The sequence below is a fragment of the Peromyscus leucopus genome, chromosome 8b, assembly GCF_004664715.2.
Source record: "Peromyscus leucopus breed LL Stock chromosome 8b, UCI_PerLeu_2.1, whole genome shotgun sequence".
Taxonomy (NCBI): Eukaryota; Metazoa; Chordata; class Mammalia; order Rodentia; family Cricetidae; genus Peromyscus; species Peromyscus leucopus.
The window spans coordinates 101,778,010-101,783,835 of NC_051086.1; positions in this window are offsets into that span (position 1 = coordinate 101,778,010).

Below are 5,826 nucleotides of genomic sequence, written 5' to 3' on the forward strand. Positions count from 1 at the left end.
GAAATCACCTTCCTGCCTCTTCCCAGGACACTGGGGCTTTCTGGGACATTCTCTCTGTCTTTGAAAGGTTTATTTTGTTTGCTTTTATTTTGAAATCACCCTCTAGGCAGTGGTTCTCATCCTGTTGGGGAGGTGGTGAATGTCCCTTTCACAGGAGTTGAGTATCAGATACTCTGCATATCAGATATTTACATTGCAATTCTAGCATTAGCAACAAAAATAATTTTATGGTTGGGGGTGACCACATGAGGAACTGTATTTTTTTAATTTTTTGAAAAAGATGTATTTATTTATGTATTTTATGTATATGAGTGCTCTACTTGCTGCACCGTGCATGTATGGGGCAGCAGATCTCATTATAGATGGTTGTGAGCCACCATGTGACTGCTGGGAGTTGACCTCTTAACTGCTGGTCCATCTCTCCAGCCCTGAGGAACTGTATTAAAGGGTCGCAGCATCCGGAAGGCTGGCAAACACTGCTCTGGAGTTCTCTCCTTGGATAGTGGTGCTGCCGTCACCTGCCTGACGTCATCTGCCTGACAGTCTCAGCCAGCCCTCCTCACCTCCTGCAGCAGTGGTGGCCTTTGGTGTTGCTGAAGGCAAAGTGCAAGATTGGCTTTGCACCATCCCCAAGTTCATGTCTGAAGTCCTTGACTCGAGCCTTCAGGACGGACAGGGTCCGGGGATGGCTTTGCAGAAGGTAATCATGGTGGACTGAGGCTCTCATTCCCGCAGGACTGGTATCTGCACAGAGCGGATTATGACAGACACCCAGAGGTATGACCAGTGAAGACCCAGGAAACAGGAGAAAAGGGACAGAGAGCTCCAGGCCTAGGGACGGCCTGAGTCACTCCTGTGACTCTGTGACCTTGGGAAAATGTCTGTTGTGCCACACGGATGGTGATGTTGGAGTGTGGCTAGGCTGTCCTGGTACACAGTAGCAGAAGTTGTTGGACAAAAGAAACCAAAGCTTGCTCTTTAAGACACCTCCTGCCGGGCAGTGGTGGTACAAGCCTTTAATCCCAGAGCCAGGCGATCTCTGTGAATTCCAGACCAGCCTGGTCTACAGAGCGAGATCCAGGACAGACACCAAAACTACACAGAGAAACCCTGTCTCAAAAAAACAAAAACAAAAACCAAACCAAACCATACCAACCAACCAACCAAACAAACAAAAAAACCTAAAAAGAAACCTACTGCCATATAAGTTAACTAAGAATTTAATAACCATAAAGAGTTTGAAGGGGAGGTGTCCTACATGGGTGCATGATGCTGTTCCCAGAAGCCATGGGTTTTTAGACAAAAACTCAGTACCAGGTACAGAGCACCTCCATGACTTTTTTGTTTTGTTTTGTATTGTGTTTGTTTGTTTTGCCAGAGAGGTCCCAGTCAGGATATGTCCATTGCACTTGGCTGTCCCTTGGAATTAGATGGGAATAGCTTGTTACTGATGACACTGAATACTTTGGTTGCAGGACACAGAGAAATCCAGCTGGAACTGAGATGGAAGTGTCCTCTCTGGTGGCTAGCTGTGACAGTGCTTGGAGGTGCTGTGCTGAGGCAGGAGGATTGGGGTGGGGAGAGCCAACAAAGGCCTTACCCAGAGAGGCTCTGTGAGCTACAGCGCCAGCGTGCCAGGCGAAATGCACCTGTCTCAGTTACTGTTCTGTTGCTGTGAGGAGACACCACGACCAAGGCAGTTTATGAAGGAAAGTATTCCCCGGGGACTCGCTTATAGTTTCAGAGTGTTAGTCCATGGTCATCATGGTGTGGTGGCAGACAGGCAGGGTGGCATGATGCTGGAGAAGTAGCTGGGAGCTCACGTCTGATCAGAAAGTTGGAGAGAGAGAGAGAGAGAGAGAGAGAGAGAGAGAGAGAGAGAGAGAGAAACGGGCAGAGAAAGGGAGAGAGAGAGATGGGGAGACTGGGCCTATTGTGAGCTTTTGAAACCACAAACCTCCAGGGACACACCTCCTCCAACAAGGCCACACCTCCTAATCCTTCCCAAACAGTTCCACCATCTGGGGCCTACAGTGGCTATTCTCATTCAAACCCTCACAGTGCCCATGGTATAATAGTGGCATGACTGTTAAAGGAATAATCTGCTGTTTCTAATTGAACTTGAGGCTTACTCCACAAGAGGAAATTCATGTTTGGTACTGTAAGACAAATCAAACCCTTTGAATTGTGAAGTCATGGACCTTAGCTGGAGACCTACTGCTGTTGTTTGCTAAATAAGTATGTTTCCAGACTGCCTTCTGAATGTGTCTATGTCCATGGACTAGTGTTGCTTTGAACCTTGGGCACAGATTTTTTTTTTTCTGCAGTGTCCAAAAGTTAATGTAGAGACTTATATCTGGTCATACCAGCTGTGCCTGTAATCCCAGCACTCGGGAGGCAGAGGCAGGTGGATCTCTGTGAGTTCTAGGACAGCCTGGGCTACACGGAGAAACTCTGTCTCAAGAAAACTTCCATGTAGACACTTGAGAGGAACCCTAATTCCGGCCACAACCACCCAGTCATGACAGCAGAGATTATAGTGTTGGCCAGTCAGCATTGCGGATGTACCCATGTCTTTCATAGACAGCTGGCATTCACAGAGGCCTCTTCAGTTGACAGAGACTGGTGGTGAGGCCGGCAGCTGGCGGCTCTTCTGCTCTTTAGATTTCAAAGCCTCCATGACGATCCTTACCATCTGCCAGGGGGTCCTACCCCACTCCTAGACTCGAGGGTCCCTGGAGGCACTACACTTGTTACAGCTGAAATCTGAAATGTCCACACAGGCGCATGGGGACCAAACTACCTTTAGAAGATGAGGCCTAGCTGGGGGAGGTGGGCCATGGGGGAGGGGCTTTGGAGGTTACAGCCCTGGCTCTGGCCATCTCTCTCTCTCTCTCTCTCTCTTGCCTGACCCACTGTGGCTTGAAGAGTCTCTGCCACAAGCTCTGTCTCCGTAACCTCACTGAGATGGACTGGACCCTCGGAAACCATGAAATCAAATTAAACTTCCTCTCTTTGGGCTGCACCTGACAAAGTAGTTGGTCACCGAGACACAGTGTCTGCCACGTCCCTGGCCCGGCTGGCCAGAGCCTGCGTTCATGGAAAGGCTGGGAGCAGCCAGGAAAGCAGGTCCTGCTCCTACAGTCACTGGGCTCAGCAAGCGCCATGGCTCTGTGTTTGTGTAATATCTGATGCCCTTAAAAAATTAAAAATAAGGCTTGATCTACAGAGCAAGTTCCAGGGTAACCAGGGATACACAGAGAAACCTTGTCTGCGAAAAACTAAAAAAAAAGAAAAAATGAAAAACAAAAATAAATAAATAAAAATTTAAAAATAAATAAATAAAAAGAAAAAAATCCTCCACACTGGGCATTTCAGGACACAAAGCCATCTGCCTACAGGGTCACGCATCAGGAAAGACATTATGGCTCTAAAATGACAGGGAAATTTTGCTTTAGGAAGTCTTTGGTACAAATCTACTCACAAGTATGTTCAAAATGGGGCCCAATTGACAACCCCCTGGCCTGTCAAAGGCTCCACACTCTGGGCCTCTGCGCTCCCGCCTAGACATCACTCCAGTGTACAGATGTCCCAGCATGCTGTGCTGCAGAGCACCTGCAGCTCTGGAGGGGCATGACCCTTTGACTTTGGAGGTCCCCTGCCACCCACCTCTGCTGTCTCAGTGTCCACAGGTCACTTGGGAGAGGGAACAGATCATTACATCTGTACCGGGGTTTGCCCTCTCAAGAGAGAGAGAGAGATCATCCAAGAGGGCATCAGCACAGGAAGCTCAGGCACTGGCTTCCCCCAGCCTGCTTCAGGCTGGCCCAGGGGGTGGGGAGTCACCTCTTGAAGCTCCTCTAGAGGCCCAGGCCTTGCTTGGCCCAGAGCCACCCCTGAATGATAGAGTCAGAATAAATAGAGAACCCTGACACCAAGCTTGGCCTGGGACCTGCCAGTGGACCTTCTTGGCTTGGCTGGCTGGAGAGGGTAGGTAGAAGATCTGCCTGAGGTCTCCGGGGTCTCCATGGTACTCTCATGGGACAAAACCAGTGGGTTTGGTCAGCGAGGAACGAACTGGAACCTGGACACCACCCCTGGCTGGAGTGCAGGGTTGGATGTAGTATAATAGTGCTCGCTCGGAGCCACGGAGCCACACCTGGACTGTTCTTGGCTGTACCTCTTCAGGGGCTGGGTCAGCCAAAAAGCCCCTGCGAGGGCTGAACCTCAGTGTACCCTTGGTCACCTTAGAAGAAAACAAAAAGTGAAGTTGTGTGTGTGTGTGTGTGTGTGTGTGTGTGTGTGTGTGTGTGTGTGTGTGTGTGTGTGTGTGTGTGTGTGTGTGTGTGTGTGTGTGTGTTTTTTTTTTTTTTTTTTTTTTTTTTTTTTTTTTTTTTTTTTTGTGTGTGTGTGTGTGTGTGTGTATGTGTGTGTGTGTGGTGTGAGGAGCCAGTGTTCGTTAGTTTTAAACAGAGCCTGAAGGGAGTGAGGCTGCAGGTTCCTCTCTGCTGTATATTTGTCTTTTTAAAATTAAAAATAATTCCCTTTGGCCAGGCAGTGGTGGCGCACATCTTTAATCCCAGCACTTGGGAGGCAGAACCAGGCGGATCTCTGTGAGTTCGAGGCCAGCCTGGTCTACAGAGCGAATTCCAGGAAAGGCACCAAAACTACACAGAGAAACCCTGTCTCGAAAAAACAACAACAACAACAACAAAAAATCCCTTTATTTTTAGTGTATAGTTTTTTTTTTTGCCTGCGTGGATATCTGTATACCACATGGGTTCAGTACCCATGGAAGCCAGAAGAGCAAAAGAGGGGGTTGGATGCCCTGGGACTGGAGTTATAGACAGTGGGTGCTGGGAACTGAACCAGGGCCTCAGCCAGAGCAGTCAGTGTTCTTAACCACTGAGCCGTCTCTCCAGCCTCTGTATATGTGTCTTTCATTAACACGAGAAGATTACTCAAACTGTAATAAATCTATATTACAGGGAAGTCCAACAGCTCCAGTGGCGATAAAAATAAATTCTTTATCCTAAATGTTATTAGACAGCTTTTAAAATGAATTGACTGGTGGTTGGGTTCCTAGTTTGGGCCATTATTAGTAATTAATGTAATCAAACAGCATCATTCATAATGTTGTCTCTCTGGCTCCAGCCCCATTGGCCAGCCCCTGCGGGTGTTGCGTTGGGAACTGGATCTATGAAATGCCTGGACTGTAGCTGGGACGTGAATAAAGTCTTGCCATGTAGCCCAGGCTGACCACAAACTCAAGGTCCTCCTACCTCAGACTGCTAAGTGCTAGGTGTACAAACATGCATTGCCACACCTAGCTTTGAAAGGCTGTGTTCTACCTACCTGTCTATCTATCTATCTAACATCTGTCTATCTTTTCATCTATCTCTCTATTTATCTCTCTATCTATCTATTGGCAGGGGGAGGGGTCTGAGGATCTGATGATAACTAACCTAGAACAAGCTTTGCGGGTGAGGATGACCTTGAACTTCTGATCCTCCTGCCTTAGATCCCCAAGTGCTAGGGGTGTAGGTAGGTACCAGCATGCCCAGATTTGAAAGACAGTTCGTTGAGGATGTTTGCTTGTTTTTAAGCTAGGGCTGCCTTGAAGCAGGCTGTGCAGGCAAGGGCAAGCTTGGGCTTCTGATCCCCATGACCATTTCCCAAGTACTGGGATTACAGCTGTGCACCCCCACACCCAGTTTATGCTGCACGGGCACTCAGACCTAGGGTTTTATTCACGGCAGGTGAGCTCTTTGCTACCTGAACTATGTCCCCAGCCCAGGGACTGTGTTCTTGGAAACATGATGTCTC